This window comes from Danio rerio, chromosome 16 (assembly GCF_049306965.1).
Source record: "Danio rerio strain Tuebingen ecotype United States chromosome 16, GRCz12tu, whole genome shotgun sequence".
NCBI lineage: Eukaryota > Metazoa > Chordata > Actinopteri > Cypriniformes > Danionidae > Danio > Danio rerio.
In genome coordinates, this window is record NC_133191.1 from 41,886,463 (window position 1) to 41,906,563 (window position 20,101).

A 20,101-nucleotide genomic window follows, 5' to 3' on the forward strand; every position below is an offset into this window, starting at 1 on the left:
TTACATTTACAGATCATACAGTATAGCTGCATATATATTTTTAATAATGCAATAATGTATTAGACATAACATAAACGTATTAATTTCAAACTAGAACTGTTAGCTTTTAAATTAAGCAGATATATTTATTGTTTGTTTGTTATGGGTATATTTATTTATTAATTTATTTATTTTTAGTTAAAATATAATAAATAATATCAGTGATATGTATCAGATATTTTATCTATGATATGTTTATTGCTTTGTATTTAAGTTAAATTGTTTACATTTTATGTTCATTTTGTGCCACTGCATCATTATTATTATTATCATTATTATTTATTATTATTATTATTATTATTATTATTGTTATTATTTAATAATAAATTATAAGGATTTAAAAATAAATATTTTTCTTAACAATTCTTTTAATTTTAATAAATAATAAATAAGAATTTAATCGGCTTTGAATGGGTTAATCAGCTGCCTCCGTGCTCGCTCTCTCTCTCTCTCTCTCTCTCTCTCTCTCTCTCTCTCTCTCTCTCTCTCTCACTCACTTTCTGTCTTTCTCTCTGTGCGCGCTTCATTTTCACTTTCTCATCGTTGTGTCTCCTTCATTCTGGTGTGACCCACGCAATGCTGTTGCTCCACAAGGGGGGGCTGCTGGATATATGCTTTAGTGCCCGACTGCCTGCCTTCAAACACTGAATCCAGTTTGTGTGGACAGAGCGGGCGAGCAGAGCAAGACTCCCACTGCCGAGAGAACACCCGATCTGGTCTTCACTCACCGCACACCTCCCTGGAGCATCGCACACCACTTCTGGACTTCTTATCCGGAAAACGGGATAACAATTTTTCCCACTTGCGGGCTGGATTAAATAATAAAGATTTGGGAGACAGAGTTACATTATCAGAAGTGACAGAACAGAAACACACATTAACTGGATCCGCTGTGAATTTATGGATGCTTGTTGCTTTCTTTCGGTCTTCTTCCACTGGAGCAAACAGACCTCCTTTTGTGTCTTTCTTCAAGCCTGTTGAAAGAATGAATACACCGAACTTATTCTGAACAAGTTGGAGGAATAGTCGAAGGCTTTTTTATGTGCAGACAAACAGATGGAGCATGCCAACTTTTTGGAGGTAAACCTTCGTTCTGATAGTCTTGAATGTGATTGTAGACCCGACATTTTCCTGATTTTAACCTTAATTGACTTGGTAAATGAAATGCGTTTGCTTATGCATCATCTTATATGCATGCAATTGAATATAGTCTCATAATATTTATGCTTTGCTAATAATAATGATCATCTTTTACGCACTCTTTTACGCACGCATTAATGAATTCGAGGGTTGTTCACAGAAACTCTGTTGCAACCTTTGTCCTAAATATTTATAGTTGTGATATCAGATAATGACATGACAGATCTGTATGATTCAGTTAGTAAGATTCCTGAACTCATATATGTTTATATTTGCGCTTGTGGGCAGTCTGCTGTCGCTGTCCAAGGTACTGTAGCAAACTGCGGTGTTGACCAGTCCAGTGTCCACTGGTCAAAACAGTTTTGACATAAGAACTCTGTCCCAGAACAAATCTTATTTGACCCTTTTAGCTTGGCTAGAGTATTTGTAGCATTTAAATGCTGTGGTATTACGTTGTGCGCAATAGTTCCTGCTCGTATCTCTCTGGAGTGGGGAAAACACCTTCCTCCTTTCCATCTCGTGTCTACTTTTCTTTCCCTAAGCAACATGGCCATAACCAGAGGACATTTAACATTTTGCCAAGCATAACCATGAAACAAAGTTTTATATAGTGAGTATTATAGCTTAATTTAATGTATATTTTTTTCTACTTTTTCTCTCTTAATCTTTTTGGTCATCTTAAATCGATTCACTGTGTAATTTCAATGAGACACTGCATACTTTACAATGTCCCTGATATTCGGTAACGTTTATACAAAACGATTTGCTTTGGGAGCATGTTAATGTGATATAATGTGACATCTAGTCTACTTTAAATATTATACCACAACCTGCAAGTCACTTGATATTAGGATTGAAACACTTGTGATATAAAGGCAGTGCAGCGTTCAGCAGCTCATGGGGGGGAAAAGAAATGCTTGAGAGCTCGTGTTTTGTCCGGTTCAGTGATGTCTCTATTCAACAATGAGAATAGAAACCCAACTGTTTTGTCTTTCAAAACCTCTCTTTATCTTTCAATTGCATGGTGGGATACTTTATTTGCGAGCATTAATGCATAATTAACCTAAAAAATAAATATATTTTAAAAAGTCTTAGAAAAAAATCTAACTTGCAATTTAGTATTGATTTACACATCTGACTTTAATTTAGTTATGTAAAACTGCCTTGTCATGTATGGCTCGCAAAGTCTAAAACAGGCTACATTATATGCGCCATTTATTACGCCGCGACAGTGTAGAAAGTTCTCGTTTGGTGATAATAGATGTGGTTTGCTGGTGTTTGGCGGAGAGTGAGCAGAAGTTCCGTGTTTGTACAGTAGGGGGGACTGTGCCAGCGCTCAATTCCCTCCGCGGGAATACGGGAATAAACGGCGATCACGGAACAGGAGATGCTTCACTGCGCACTTTCAGACACCGGAGAGCCTCTGACTGCAGCACAGGCCATCCGAAACACACACACAAACGAACACACACACACACACACACACACACACACACACACACACACACACACACACACACACACACTCCCATCAATAAGCCACATGACTTGAGACTTGAGAAACTTTGTAATTTGGGCTCCAATTATTGCTTTAAAATGATTATTTTTATTGATATTATTGTTATTATTAATAACAAGCCAAATAATTATATCATAATAAATAAAAATACTTAAATAATGCTAATATTAATAATAATAATAATAATAATAATAATAATAATGATAATAATAATAATAATAATAATTATTATTATTATTATTATTATTATCATTATTATTATTATTATCATTATTATATAAACTATATTTTATTAATGTAGTGCCCCTTGTTAATTAATGAATTAATGTCAGTTTATACTGTACATAAGCATCTAATGGACCTATTATAAACTCAGATTTATAATAAAGCAAAAAAAAAAAAAAAATCATAATATTTGATATCAATACCATAATAACAAATATGGAAACCAAAGTCATATGATTTAAGCTCTCAGTAGTATTATTTAAAATACATTTCATAATAAACAATTAAGAATATCAACAAACAATTTTTTCTTGCATCATCATCAAAAAAAAAAAAGATGTGATTTTGCAGAAATATTCATGTCACAGTCTTTGTGTGAAGTCGCATCAGTTCCGCTTGACTGTCTCTTTTAAATACATGTTTTCCGTGCGTCTCCGGGGAGTTTGGAGCTTAAGAGCGCAGTGTTTACCCTGTGGCCACAGATATTTGGACGCCTGTGTTTTCTTCATCTGAGGAAAAGGAGTAGAGATGATACATTGAGAATAAAAATAGATCAGTCTGACAGCAGAGCTCTGAATCACGAGCCGGGGTGAAATTGGGCAAGCTGGCATTATTGGCTGTTTGGAGGGCATTCATGCAAGCCTTTTAACCTACATGTCCCACTTTTGTCTTTCTCCTGTATATCCTTATTCTGACATGTCTTATATCCATTTTCTTTTCATCTACCAGTTTGTGTGAGCCAGATGAATCAGAACGTTTAATCTATAGACTATAGATTATATTCTGTGAGATCTCAAAAAAAAAAAATAATAATAATAAAAAATAATTAATAATAAAAATAAGTACAATACTAAAAAAAACAATAATACTATATAAAAATATATATAATTATTTTATATAAAAAATGACCAAATCAATAAATATCTTCATTAAAAATCTGCAATGAGATATTTGGAAAATATTAATAATAATAATAATAATAATAATAATAATAATAATAATAAAAGCCATATGATTTGATCTTTTGATTTTAATAAAAAATAAAAATGAGACATTTTTTTTAAATGATGAAAAAATTATTATCATTAACAATAATAATATATAAAAAAGCCATATTATTTGAGCTTGCAATTGTAATCAAAACACTTATACAACTTATAATTTATTTTATAGGAAAAAAATTGCACATTAGCTTAGCTCTCAATATTAATAATAATAATTACATTTTTAATTTTAGTCAAACATAATGGCAACACTTTGCAGAGAGCACATTTCATTAAGCACAAGCCGCTCGACTAGTCTGTTTATGACATGTTACAGTTCACAACATATATTTCACACACCCTTGGTTTACACAACACCTTGTCTGCTCAAAATAGTGTGTGCAGCTTTTTGTAGCACACAAACTTGCAAGGGAATTTGATACAGAGTTTGATGGCAGTCATTCAGCAACGAAAACACAGTTACAGTTGCTGCTTTCTCACTTCAAAAGCCATAATAAACACAATAAATAAATAAGTATATTTTTGTATAATCTAGTTGTACAAAGTTTGGAATATTTAAGGTGCTTATGCCTGCAGAGGCTGCATATATTTAATGAAAAATATTATTTATTATTAAAATGTTTATAATTTTCAAATTAATAAGGTCTATCAGTATTAATAATTTAAATAAAATGTAATGTAATAAGCCATGTGATTTCAGCAGGCCATAATAATAATTACAATTACAATTAAAATTATTATTATTATTGTTGTTGTTGTTATTAACAACAACAACAACAACAACAACAACAACAACAACAACAACAACAATAATAATAATAATAATAATAATAATAATAATAATAATAGTAATAAAATATAAGGAAACTTTGAGGTAACCATTTTAATCCAATATTTAATTTAATAAATATAAAAAATATATCAACAACAACAATACTAATAATACTACTAATACTACTACTAATATTAAATTTAATAAATATTTAAAAAATTATCAACAATAATAATAATAATAATAATAATAATAATAATAATAATAATAATAATAATAATTACATCCAATTATTAAGCAAAATCAATACAATATTATTTGAGCTCTTAATGATAAAAATGTTATTAAATAAAATAATCAATATCATTTGAACTCAATAGTATCAATATTATTAGAAAACAATACATTATATTAAACATCACATGCTATGAATGTTCAAAAATTGAGCAAACAAATAAACAAAAAATTGGTCAAATCTTTATTTATTCAAAAATCCCACATATATATGCAATCTTTAGATTAAAGACGACCTTAAAGATTTCCTAAAAATCTCAGTATATGTCAAAGACCAGACAAAAAACATAAAATCCAATACTACCAACCCAACTAAGGCTGATAATCTCTCATAAGCCTGCATAGATGTAGGTTTCTGACCCTTTTTGCCCTGTTCTGATGGAGCTGGTCAGCAGGAGGAAGCAGGTGCTGAGTGAATGAGGTTGGTATGTTTGCAAGGTATGAAGCGATTAGTGAAGTGATTGTGCACAGGAGCCTGTGGCTCCTAGCCATCCTCATAGAGGCCGATGATCGGGCCTGGAACGCCACACATTTGGCCAGTCACTCTCTAATTAGGGTCTAATTCAGAGCTTGTGCCCTTGCCTAATGAATCAGAGACAGAACAGGCTAGAAATGAGGAGGACACACATCCCAGCATCCCATCTGAGCTACTTGCCATCAAAGTGTATTAATGGCTGGCTTTTCAAGCTCTGCGCAGATGGCTTCGCGACTTTGTTTCAGTGTCGCATGATGCAACTTTGTTCGCTTAAGAGTAAAGAGGAAGTGTGCATGTGTGCGTGTTTGTGTGTGTGTGTGTTAAGGGCTTATGTATTTGTTGCAATGAAAAAAACAACCAGTATATGGACTGGATGTCCACCTTTTTCTCACACTTCATGATGCTTTATTGTGAACTGTGGGAGTTTTTTGTCAGGCTTCTCACAGTTCATCTACTGAATATTAAAAGGCAAGTTATTAGAATTCATAAATTGCTTTCAGCAGACCATAAATAACCACAAAAAAACTTGAGACAAGTCTTTTCACAGCAATAGTGTGGACCTGTTGAACATTTATTTTGCTAGCAGGCTTTGTTATTCTTTAGGTGAACAATTAATCAGTCCAAGTTAATCCACTATTTTGGTAATCCTCAATCAAAGTCTGAACATTTGCTTCTGTGTTTGGAGTGACTGGCTGTGTTTGTGATTAGCTTCATCCATAATATTCTTAACCATCGTTAAGCTACAGTCACTAGAGTTTGTGCGTGCCAAATTCTGTCGTGCAGAGCTGCGAAAAGGGGCGGGATTAAACAAGATGATTGAAAAAGCTAGCGATTGTTTTAAATTTCTGTCCAGAAAGGTCATGTTTTGATCCTCGATTAGTCGCACGCAGTGATGCGATATCGCAGGTCAGAGTTCGCCAAGCTTATACTTTGCACCCCAGCAACCTGCGAAACTTGACGCATGACCCTGTGTTTCCTGTTTGACACATTCGCGTGCATATGAATGGAAGTCTATGGGGAGAAAAGCCCAGTGGGACCGCAGCTTTAGTTTGATACAAAGGAATGCTACAAAACAGAAAACCCCGCCCCCTACTAAATATTCAGTTTCAGCTGGAAGTAAATTAACAAACTAGAATAAAAGTCTCAGCAACTTCTGGTTCATGTGGACTTTATATAATTATAAATGCATGAATCGTACACTGTAAAAAATAAATCTGTAAAATTTACGGTAAAAAAACGACAGCTGTGGTTGCCAGTACTTTACCGTTAAAAATACAGTACAAACCGTAAAAGTAATTTTTCATTTTTACGATTAAATACCGTATTTTATTAATTTATAGAGGTAATATGTCTGCATTTTGAATGAACATCTACACATCTTTTGTTACACAGTTAGACACGTTAGCACACCTACATGCAGGTGGTGATGAGGAAGTTACATAATGAGCCAACACTCATCACAATCATCTTCTCCCACAAGCAGAAAAGAGTATCAGCATATAGAAGGTGCTCAGTGTCATTCACACAGCTACTAAACACCAGTATGGTAACACGCATAAAATTAAAGTCATGAAATAAACATTATTTATCAACATTAGATGTAACATAAATCTCTAATGTAAATAACTGATGGGGAAAAAACTAAAAAGATAATTTTAATTTTATTAATTTCAACCAAATGCATAAAAACTTATGTGCCATGCAGGGAATTCTGGGAAAGTCAATTTACGGTTATTCGCCATATTAAGGAAACATACCGTTAACCAGGTTACGGATTTGTACTGCAGAATTTTTACAGTTTTTTACCGTTTAAATCACGGCCATTTTTTACAGTGTAGGCAAAGTGGAGGGTGGTTTACCTGACAAAGGTCATTTAAAATTATTTAATGCAGGGGTGTCCAAATTCGGTCCTGGAGTGCTGGTGTCTTGCTGAGTTTAGCTCCAACTTGCTTCAACACACCTGCCAGGAAGTTTCTAATATACCAAGTAGGTGCTTGATTAGCTGGTTCAGATGTGTTCAGTTGGGGTTAGAGCTAAACTTTCCAGGACACTGGCCCTGATTTAACAAAAGGGAAGCCATTGTTTTTTACATGGTCATTTGCTATAGTTAAAGACTATTAAAACTAGTATTTGACAGAATTTTCATCAGTTATGAAGTGTTAGATCTCCCTGATTTGAATCAGACAGAGGAAAACAGAGATCCTTTGTGTGCATGTAAATGATGCAGGCATATCTAATAGCTCATAGTAACATGTTTTAGCTATCTCTTTGCAAATATTTGTAAACATTTTGGCGAGTTAGCACTTCACCGCAAACGTTAGTTGTTATTCTTTTTTATATAGTAGTTAATTGACCAACAAAAATACATTAGAAATAAAATACAAATTATAGCAAACGATATTCCCTTCAAAAGCCTATTTTTCCAATAAAAATGTACAAATTATATTTTTGTTTTGTGCCCGTCCAACTGTGCGATGATGATTTGTTTCGCTCCTCGGAAAATTAATGAATGCTTCACTGCTTCATAGCTGCTGGCAGCAAGTTCAGGTGAAGTGTTTATTGGCAATATTGACAGGAAAATATACATTTCGATTTCAAAGAAAATATCCTAATATTAAAAAGGAACCGTGAGTTTGACCCTATCAATTTCATGCCTTTAAATAATGTAGCCTAGTTGTCTTTTTATTTATTAATGAAGGAATTATAATGTTTTGTATCATTGCTTATCTTTATTTACAAGCAGAGTATATACAGCTAATGTATAGGCTATATCTGTCCGTTCGCATTCCGTCCATTTGTGCCACCTAGCGGCATAGTCGCAAACTATTAGAGTGGAGGCGGTATAAAGTGGAAGTATCTTACTGTTTTTTTTTTCGGCTCTCCTCTTACTCCTGCCAGACGGCCTCGGCTGGAAGTAAACAACTCCCTGGGATAAGCAAGATAAGCAGACGCTCTGAAATTCCTGCCCCTGTCAAGGACACCTGCGGGACTCTGGACTATGCAGGCTCACACACACACAAACATATCTACAGATAAACATTCACCACCGATCCCCATCCAAACGCCTTCGTGTGCTTTTACCCACGTGGGGCGTGGGCGGGGCTGTGACAAGCGCCGGAAATGGCTGCTGGGCCAGTTGGCTGCCCGCACTCAACGGATTGTTTTCCATTACCCCTGTTCCCATCCCCTCTGTCTATGTTGTGTCTTGCCGGTGTGCTTATGCTAAGATAGGGCTGTTTTTCTCCCTTTTCTCACTTTGTCCTAATCAAGGGCAAGCTGAGGGGGTGTTTTTTAGCCTAACTGTCCAAATGTATCTTTCTTCGTTTCTAAATGCTACCTCCTAAGATCTGTCTCCCCTGAAAAGTTGTTTGTGATGTTTTGTGTATGGTCTGGGGGGTCCAATTTTCGCTATACGAAAGTGTAGTGACAAATAAAGGCTTGATTGATATTGATATATGGTGTAGCGGTAATGGCTATATTAAAGTATCACCTACTGTACATTGGCTCGCTGGTGAAAAACATGTCAGTGGGTGAGTAAATAGCTTTGTATCCATCCAACTATTTTTGGATTTGGGTTATTGTGTTAAAACTGCTTGATGGAAATGCCAAGATGTGCGTACATTTTGAAAATGTGCATTGAAAACCTATGCGCATAACTGAGTAGGATAAACTTTTTATTCAATAAAAAAATGTGCATAAACTACAACGGAATAAACAGAATAAATGTCAATATGCGCAAGTCATGCATATTTTGTTTTAAAAGATCATGTGATGATAAAAATGAGTGTGATTAACTGAGTAAATATACAAACCAGTGGTGCGAGCGCATTGTAAAACGTCTGAAAACATCTTAAGTCAACAGAACAAACAAAAGTCTCTTATCTCAGTGGTTCAGTAGTATTATGATTATATTAATATTGCATCCCAGAAATTTCCTGTGCGTCTGCACTCTGCAAAAGCCCCCTCAAGTCACTTATTATATAAGAAAAGACTCCTCCGTACGCAAATTCTGTTTTTCTTTTTGATATGTAGTGCCAGTTTATCAGCAAATGACAATTTTGTTCTCTTTGACACATTGAATGAAAATCCTGCATTATTCACAAATCTTTTTCTGTGATATTATAGTTTTGTGCATAAATTTCTTACTGTTGCCAGTTTGTCCGGTAGTTCGACATGTATGTTGGTGGACATGAGATGCAGAGCGGAGTTGACTGCGACAATGGGAGTTGGTAGAACAGTTCTAAAAGTAAGACTAAAAAAATAAAATAAATAAATAAACAAGTAAATAACGAGGAGAGAATGTGGTAAAATATGAAAATGTGGTAAAAATCAGGGGGCTTTTCTTTTGCTAGGTTTGCTTTTTAAAACACTGCGGTTGGGTTTAAGCAAAGGTGGATGGGTCAGTCGCTGCTTTTGAAAACACTATTGGTTTGGTTTAGGGAAGGGGTTTCAGTCGGTTGGTCAGTCAGTAAGTCAATCAGTCAGCAGCGGCCTCTGCTGGAGAACTGCAGGCACGAACGGTAATCGTGAGATAAATTTGAGATCTGAAAATGCGTACACAACAGCCTCTGGTAGATTTGCGAAAACAAAAACTGTAAAAAAAACTTAGCTCCTTGTACTTATTTTGCTCTCTCCAGAAATGTACATGGGGTACGTAATTAGAATGAGCCTGGGTTTGACAAATGAATCTAACACTTATTTCATCCAATCAATATATGGACTGTTTGTAGTGTAACGTTTTATATTTGAAGTGATTTGGTACAGTTCTTTAGAATGGATGTTCCTGAAACCGGAACTGCAACCCATAATGAAATGCAATAATGACGTGTAGAAAATGTGTGATAGATGAATATGAGTGAGGCTTAAATGTATACTGTAGTTCACCCAAAAAAGACAATAAACTCATAATCCACTCACACTCAAGTAGTTCCAAACTGTTATGAACAGAAAAAAAGATATTTAAAATAAAGCTGGTCAAATTTTACACCCACAGTCGGAGTAAATAACACTGTGGAAGTCATATAAGTTTTCAGCATTCTTCAAAATATCTTGACAAATAAACTGTCAAGACCAAAGAATGTCAAGAAGGCAAAAACAAGGTTTGCCAGTAATACATGGCAAACCCTGTTAATTGCATAAAAGCCCGCTCAGGATATTCACAGAACTGACACAGCATCCTCTCCAGCGAGTTTACTCAATCTGTTCTATCAAGTACGAGCAACTCTTGCTCAAAATCAACATGCCCATTGACTCGCTCACCAGCCGTCGTCCCACATAAAGCTGAAGAACATGGAAAATTGATGAGGCCTTTGTGTCTCGACTGAGAGCAGAGTCAGAGTTCCACCGTTCAGCAGCAAACTCGCAGATCTGAGCTTAAAATAAAGCTGCGATTGCTTCAGGGAGGGAAACACCTCACCGTGCTTTTCTCACACACAAACACACATCCCTGTCTGTGTGTGTTTTTCTAACCTAAATTATGCAGCGAAACTCCAGGAGTGGAAAGATGGCAGATGACACAATGTGTGAGGACACCGAAGCTGCATGGCACCTTTTGTCAGCTAATTATAGACGACGAAAGCACGATGACGGAAAGCTTTTTCTTGGCTTTGCGCGTATTCATATTTTTTAAATGTCAAATGCATGTGCACAGAGGCGTTTCATTGTTTTACTGGCATCAATATGGATGTCAGATGGAGCCAGCTCTAGACACTGTAAATCTTATTGGCGTCAAAGCATCAAATAAGGCCAGTGTTCCTGTGATGGGGAGATAATGGAGCCTGTGTCCTTTCAGCACATGCTCAGTCGATAAGTTGTGATAGCCTTCTCACTATTTATGAAGTGAAAATTAGGCTGGCAGACATTTGCAGGGTTGCGCTTGGAGATTTTTGTTGTTGGTGGTACGATGCATAATTGAATTGGAGTGCGTTCCAGTGTGGCATGTTGTTGAATATGCTTAGTGAGATAATAGACTTGAAAAATAAATATGTAAAATAACTGAAAATAGTACTGGCAGATCATTATGCGTTTTTGTACTGTCATTTACCTGATTAGCAAGGACAAAATAACTAATACAGCAGTAAAACTGTCAGTAAAAGTCACCTTGTTGAATTGCAGTTTAGTTTTCAACATTCAAAGTTTTCAAGGTTTCTTAAATCGGTTTGAAAATTTAAATAAATTGTGGCACGTTGGCTCAGTGGTTAGCACTGTCGCCTCATAGCAAGAAGGTCACTGGTTCGAGTCCCGCCTGGGCCAGATGGCATTTCTTTGTGTAGTTTCCACCACAGCCCGAAGACATGCGCTATACTGTAGGTGTATTGAATAAACTAAAGTGGCAATAGTGTTCGTATGGGAATACTGGGTTGCGGCTGGAAAGGCATCTGCTGCATAAAAACATATGCATAAAAATTTGGTAGTTCATTCCGCTGTGGTGACCCCTGATAAATAAGGGAATAATCCAAAGGAAAACGAATGAATGAAATTGGCCATAGTGTATGTGTGTGAATGTAAGAGTGTATGGGTGTTTCCCAAAGCTGGGTTGTGGCTGGAAGGGCGTCCACAACATTAAAATATGCTGGAACATTTGGCAGTTTATTCCGCTGTGGCGACACCTAATAAATAAGGGACTAAGCAGAAGGAAAATGAATGAAATTGGCCATAGTGTTTGTGTGTGGATATAAGAGTGTATGGATGCTTCCCAATACTGGGTTGCGGCTTGAAAGGCATTCGCTGCATAAAAACATATGCATGAATAGTTGGTGGTCCATTCCACTGTGGTGACCTCTGATAAATAAGGGACGAAGCCAAAGGAAAATGAATGATGAATGAATGAATGAATGAATAAATGAAATCGGCCATAGTGTTTGTGTGTAAATGTAAGTGTATGGGTGTTTCCCAATACTGGGTTGTGGCTGGAAAGACATCCGCTACATATAAACAAATGCTGGAATAGTTGGCGGTTCATTCCCATGTGGCGACCACCTAATTATAAAGGGACTAAGCCGAAGGAAAATGAATGAAATTGGCCATAGTTTGTGAGAATGTAAGTGTTTGGGTGTTTGATAACACTAAAAGTAGAAAATAGCAAAAATATCTCTTCTAAATAAAATAAATCTTGTTTGTTTTGTAAATAATAGTATAAACAGTGCGTTTCTTGCATTTTCTGTAAACAAATATTTTAATGTCAATAATAATTTTATTGTAATTAAAAATGTGCCATCTCAAGGCATCTCTGATGCAGCTTCCAATCATCGTTAGTGTAGTGCAAGCATGCGATGTGTAGTTACATTTTTTGAAAGGTGCGTGGGTATTTGAACGGCTAAGGCTGCGCCGGACCATACCAATGAGGAAGTATAAATGTGCCTTAACAGAGCGGGGTCAAGTGATTCCACAAGCAGAAGGGAATGTAATTTGAAAAATTGACCTGGACAAATTAGATCAATTATAGGTTCTGAATGTCAATTTCAATTACTTTTTAATTAATCGCCCAGCCCTAAGACCTATAATGTTTTGCCCTGTAACTATTTGGCATCATGTCCACTCGGCACAGATTAAAAAACTCCTGGTGACCATGTGAATTTTTAGAATTTAATTTTTTTTTCTTTTTTAGTCTGTGGTTATCTTGGCCACTTGCCCATATAGTTAATCCACATATGCATACTGTCTGAGTCTGTCTTTTGAATGTAAACTTAATTCATAACGATTAAATGAAATTTGATGAATGAAAATTGTATGTACGGTTTTTCTGTAATGTTGTTATCATATGATATAACATATTGGATATACAGTAAAGTCTGCAGTTTAGGTGTCATGGTGGCTTAGTGGTTAGCAATGTCGCCTCACAGCAAGAAGGTTACTGGTTCGAGTCCCGGCTGGGCCAGTTGCCATTTCTGTGTGGAGTTTGCATGTTCTCCGCGTATTCGTACGGGTTTTCCGGGTGCCGTGGTTTTTCCCCACAGTCCAAAGATGTGCTATAAGTGAATTCGATACACTAAATTTGCCTTGTGTGTGTGTGAATGAGAGTGTATTGGTGCTTCCCAGTACTGGGTTGCAGCTGGAAGGGCATTCGCCTTGTAAAAGACATGCAGGAAAAGTTGGCGGTTCATTCCGCTGTGGCGACCCCTGATAAATAAGGGACTAATCCAAAGGAAAATAATTATATATGAATGAAGTGTGCAGTTTCAGACACATGCAAACGCAATTTTTTTATGAAGCCACGAAGTCAGATCCTCAATTTCAAAATTTTCTTATTATTTTTCTTTATATTCTTTCTTTGTTTCATTTTTTTACTCACGATTCTGAGTTTTTTCAACTCAAATTAGGGTGAAAACTGGACTAACAGTCATTTGGTTAAAAATAAAATTGACTCATTTACTCTTTCTTAAGTTTCTCAAATCTTTGAGTTTTTAATTCTGTTGAACACAAAAGAAGATATTTTGAAGAAAGCTTAAAACCTGTAATCTCCAAAGTAGGAAAAACAAATACAATGGAAGTCGATTGTTTTCTAGCTTTCTTCAAATCATTATTTTGTGTTCAACAGAAGAAAAAAGTCAGGTTTGAAACAGCTAAAAGGAGAGTAACTAATTTCTATTTTTGAGTAAACGATCCCTTTTACATAAATGCTCCATATTGCACAGTTCAGATGCAAAAATCTCTAAATGCCATCTGAAATGTTCCTCTAAAATGAGCATTTTTCTCAGTCTACTATGTTTATATGTTGTTATTTGACTTTAAAGGCAATGAAAATAACATATTCATCACCATAACAGTGAACTATCTGAAAATACACTGGGAAAAAAATAGAAAAATGCTCCTTTTAGAAGAAGATTTCTGATGGCATTTAGAGGCTTTTACATCTAAACTCTTTAAATGTACAAGTTAAATCATGGTAAAATGTCTGGTAGTAATTAGTTTCTTTTCATTCTAATGTATAGATCAGGGATGCTCAAACTTTTTCATATAAAGGGCCAAAATCCAAACTTGATTGAAGGTGGTGGGCCAAAGGTAAATATGCAAAACTGTATTACATTCAAGTTGCCATGGGTAATTTCCTAATTTATTCAATAATATTTAAAAAATAAGTAGAAAATGTTGCTTCATATTTATTAATGCAGTATCACTTTGAAAAAAAATCTTCTAATGAACTTATTACAGTAAAAAAAAACAATACCATTTATAGCAGAATGGAGTTAGTTGTCGAATACACTGGTTAATCTGCATTTGTTTTTGACTTGATTTGCTCGCCGATATCCTCTGCATTGCCCATCAAGTCACAGTATTGACTTTTTAAAAAAAATCTGATTCACTTACAACATTTAATTGAAATACTTAATTTCAGTTGTAACTCAGCAATGGACCAAACAAACATAAATGGTCTAAAGGCATTCACCCCAACCCTCTCCAACATTCTCACTCTCTTCATAGATTGGATGGTGGGCCAAATTAAAGGTTACCATGGGCCAACTTTGGCCCGCGAGTCCTAGTTTGGGCATCTCCGGTATAGATTAAAAAACAAAAACTAAATTTGAGGCTGTATTACAGTGTTATTTTTTTTGATACTTGAAACTACATCTATAATGGGACACACTCAAGTGCTTCCTTAAAAACCGAAGCCTACCACCCAATTTCACACTGACAGAACAAATGAGTCAGTTATACAAAGGTAAAAACAGAGGATAAGAATACAGAGAAAGCTATGATACAAATTACAGATGGTGAGAGCTCTACATCTTTGTGATTTGATTTCAAACGCTCATTTGACCCTTCGTTTGCATCATCTAGGATCATTTAAGTAAAAAAAGCACAATACGAGATGAATCGTCGCGCTTTTATCTCTGTCTTACTTTCTCTAACTCCTTTCTCCTTTTCTCTTTAGTCATTTGTTTTCTGAAAAGACTTGAGTGTTATTCATTCAAAAACTGTTAACACAAAGGGAGTCCCTGTCTACAGCAACGTGCGCAAGAATGAATAGCTCGAAATCGTTACATCCTGGAGTGCCTACGCAACTGCGTACAAGAAATCTCCTTTAAAGACTTTTCAGGGCTTTGTGCTTCGTCAGTTTAAGGCCATTTTGTGTACAAACTTCAATCAAAAGGGGCCTGTAATAGCGAATGAATGAGCGTAGTTGCTCTTTTTCCGCCTGTCTGTGTTCTCTTGTGAGAACAAAGCTGTCTTTGATGTGAAGTGCATGCATAATCCTCAGTATCTGACATTGCATCTCTGTCACGGCGTAAAGCCCCCTCAAATCTCAGAAGGGCCGCATCTCCAGAGCCGTGTCTCTAACTCCCCCACTGCGCCCGTGTGTCACTTGCGGCTTCAATAGCTGTCAGCGCTGCGTGTTTGTTATTGTCATACACCCGACTCCATCACTGTAACTGTTTGTTACCTGAAGACATGTTTGGGACTTTCAGTCACTGTGTGTCAATGTGGCTCTGTGTTCGAATTTTCCTTCCGTTCAGTTTTTAATTTTGAGTTCATATTGGCCTTTCAACATATTGTGCAGACGTAGCTTTTTTATGTTTGTATAGGACAGATAAACCCTAGTGTTCCTCACTTGAGGTCTGTTTTACTGGCGAGTCTTTTGAACAAAATATGTCTGCGAGCCAAATTGTGAGACATATACCTGTTTCCAAACGAGTTGGAAATACTGACCTTAATATAATTGAGGTCAAATATTAATTAAGTCAAATATTCCCAACCGAATCACAATCAAGTTAAACGAAAATTGAAATCAGAATCTTACCAAATCAAATCTGAAGATTTTAACACTTAACAAAAACTATATTAGTATCAAAATAAACTGCACACCACCCATAACAAAAACATAGATGTTTTTTTTTCTCAAAATATAGATTGACCCAAAAACAAATGACTCTAATGAACTGGATCTTTTGAGGGATTCAGAATCATATGGTAGGACTAGCCTGATTCACAAATAAATGACTAAACTGAGTTGGTCATTTGAATTAGTTCTTCAGAAAATAAACTCTTATCAAACCATTTTAAAATATCAATCATAATTTAAAGAATTTGAGAGACATCTTTCAGTTAAACCGAGGTTATTAAAAATCCCATGGCACTTTATATAAAGAATAGGAGTGTAACCCTAGTGTTCTGGCCAAATGATGCCCATCATGGCCTCCCAATCATCTTTATCCACTGAGTGGGCTTTATCATTGTCTCAACTAAAGCTGTTGTGTGGTGAGTGCACAGATGCTGTTGTCCTGTGGCTGCCATCGCATCATTTAAGTGGATGCTGCACACTGGTGGTGCTGTGGAGAGACCCCTCTTCATGATTTTGAAGTGCTTTTGGTGTATAGCCACACACAATAAATGCACTATATAAATACACATTGCATTACATGTTTTAATATAAATTTATCATAACTGCAATTTGACCTACTGAATTACAGTAGAAGCAAATCATACCTACTGTAAATTGAAATAGTAACTAAATCCTATAGAATCAAGACTTTTTGAATTCAACCCATGTTCATTTGAAATACATGCCAAGAGCACTTTTGTACCAGACACGTTCTTACAAAAAATACCTGCATTTATGAAGTGTGTTTTACAAAGGTCAGTGGGCTTGACAAACCACCTGTATAAATGCTCTCTCTCTCTCTCTCTCTCTCTCTCTCTCTCTCTCTCTCTCTCTCTCTCTCTCTCTCTCTCTCTCTCTCTTAGAAAAACACTCTCCCCTTACTTTAGGACCTAATTCTCTGAGCACTAACAGTTCCTTTGTTTAATTAGCATTTCTAGTGTGTCGTTCCTCTTGATGCTGAATTGCTGAATGCTTCCTCAATTGCAAATTGCTTTAAATAAAAGTGTCTAAATGAATAAAATGTAATTGTAAACAAAAAATTCAAAAGACATTTTAAAACAAATGCTACTGGGTGTTATTTTCGCACTTACCAGCTGACCGCTTACCTCTGTATGGACGGCTTTCCTGCTGTTACCAGTTTGTCCTGTTAGCTCGCCATGTACTTCAGTAGACTTGAGAAGCAGAGAGGAGTTGACCACGACAACGGGGATCGAGTCTAGTGAGAAATGATTCCAAAAAGTGGTTAAGACGAAAACAGAATCTAAAATAAAATAGATAAGTAAATAACAGGGTGAGAATGTGGTAAAATCTAAAAAAGTGGTAAAAAATCAGGCGAGGGCTTTTCTTTTTCAGAATTACTTTCCTAAAATTGTCGGTTGGGTTTGGGGAAGTGGGTGGATGGGTCAATCTGTAATTTTGAAAATACTATTGGTTGGGTTTAGGGAAGGAGGAAGGTGAGTCAGTCGATCGGTCTGTCAGTCAGTCAGTCAGTCAGTCATTCGGTCAGTCAAACAGTCAGTCAGAAGCAGCCTCTGGTGGATTTACGTAAGAACATCAGGTACAAATGGCACTCACAAGAGAAATTTTGAGATCTCAAAAAATGTACACAGCATCCTCTGGTAGATTCGCGAAAACAAAAATTGCAAAAAAAAAAGAAAAAAAAAAGCTCCTGAAATGCATTAGGTGGAAATGTATATAGAAGTATGTTTGCAGAATGAGCCTGGGTTGATTTTCTCATATGTGCCATTTATGCTGTCACATCTTTCTCATGCATGTCCGCGAGAAGCTGGCTGACTTGTCCTGCATATCATATTGTGACGACTGACCCACATATTCTCTTCCCTAAACCCAAGCTATAGTGTTTTCAAAAGCAAAAAAGAAGAGAAGTACATTGAGGCCATGCTCTTTTAGCACAATTTTACATTGCCCTATTGTTGCCAGACTTAAACACCATCCGCTCAGCATCCCAAGTACATTATTGTACAGGGTGAGCTATAGAGCAAACTGACTACTCTGGAAAAGCTGTCCATACGGAGATAAGGGGGTCGAGACGAACACATTCAATTACAGATCACAGATGCGTTTAAGTAGCTTTTGTTCCATTTATTATGTGCTGTCCTAACAACCATGCAAAAACAGTCCTTTATCCATCAATAATGTGTCCTTATAAATATTATAGACTGTAGTTTGTTAAGTAACAAAAGTTAATCGTGTCAAACCACCATGTAGTGTTCATTTTAACTTCTTGGCTTCCCAAAAATTCAGTCCTGGACACATATTCCCATTGAGACTGTGTTGTTTGAATTTCAATATAATTCATCTTGATATCAAGCTCGGATATGTTAACCAATCATATATATATATATATATATATATATATATATATATATATATATATATATATATATATATATATATATATATATATATATATATATATATAAAAGAAAAAATTAGTGAACCTGATTCAAAGATTAATGGCTCTAACGAACGGTTAAAAGACAAATTAGTCTAAAATACTGCCTTTTCCCTTGCTTTCATAATTTGAAAGATATGTTTTTTATGCAAAATAAACACAACTGAGCTAGTAATAGCTGTCAGCGCTGCATGTTTGCTATTGCCGACTCCATCACTGTGACTCTTTGTCACCTGAAGACATGTTTGGGTCCCTTCATCACTGTGTGACAATGTCCTAAGTGCACAGTTATCACATTTTTCATGTATTTTGTCATTGTTCAATACTTAAAAGTTCATAGTGGCCTTTTAACATATTGTGGCAGATGTTGCTTCTTTCTGTGCTTTTATATCTCTGTGTAGAAAAAAAAAATCAAGAAGAACAGATGAACCCCAGCGTTCCTCATCTGTGCCTCTTTTACTAGCTAACATACTATGACCGAATCGCTCTTTTGAATGCATCTGCAAGTAATTAGACTTTTTCCCTCAGTGTTTATCATAAAAGTATTTTGTATTTTTTTCCCCTTCGATAAACAAGGATGAGAAAAGCAGAACAAAAGTGAAAACATCTGCTCCCGAAAGTATAGGCTGTCCAATCTGGCCATGTCAGCCTTTTTGTAGACTGTGGTGAAGTAGAGCGCTTATCTGTGGCAGTGAAAACTCTTTCTTTCCATCCCATTAATTTCCATACTCTGCACAAATGTGGTTTTCCTCAGGCAAACAGCAGCTGCATTATTGTTTACTGCACGTGTGATGCGCTGTGTATGAATGTAACAGGCCTATATTTGAAGAGGTCATGTGTTTCCTCTGTGTTTCTTGGGAGTCACGGAAAATCACATTTTACCTGAGATGCTATTGTGTGTTTGTTGCATATGTTGAATTTGATGCAATCAAAAGGCTGTATAATATTGTAATTTGTAAGGCTGATTTATAATTCTGAGTGCTGTTTTTGTTGCTCTGCAATAACAACTCCAAAACACTAGCTAGCAGTAGGCTTTTATGTTCCTTTGTGTCGAGTTTCCTCGTGGATGTTTTTTTTTTTTCTGAATGGTACCTTAATCTACAAGTAGCTAAAACTCGCTCATTTGGAATTAGGAACCGGCCGACATGCAACAAGTTTACTCATAAGGTAAACACAAAACAAACATTTCCATCTAAAGCTCCCTCATGGGACTCCATACTTGTAAATACTCGCTTCATCAGCCTTGCGGCTTACCTACCTTGTCAGATTGTCCCACCTCCCATTCAAAAAGTAGGTAGCACATTTTGACTATGCAATATACCATTTAGGTTTTGCTACAATTGTAGTGTGATATGAAGCTGTAATAGTGCCCTTTCCTACCTAATCCCTAACCTAAAC

The 20,101-nt window shown here is 35.9% G+C and overlaps 1 protein-coding gene across 36 annotated transcripts in view; it reads left to right on the forward strand.

Annotated features, from left to right (window-relative positions):
- The first annotated feature begins 678 nt into the window (after positions 1–678).
- Positions 679–20,101, forward strand: part of adgrb1a (adhesion G protein-coupled receptor B1a) — a 158,137-nt gene continuing 138,714 nt past the window's right edge. For all 36 annotated transcript variants that reach the window (XR_012392399.1, XR_012392400.1, XR_012392402.1 and 33 more), the window contains exon 1: positions 679–1,119. The gene's annotated coding sequence lies outside the window, so the exon portion shown is untranslated. The remainder of the gene's footprint in view (positions 1,120–20,101) is intronic.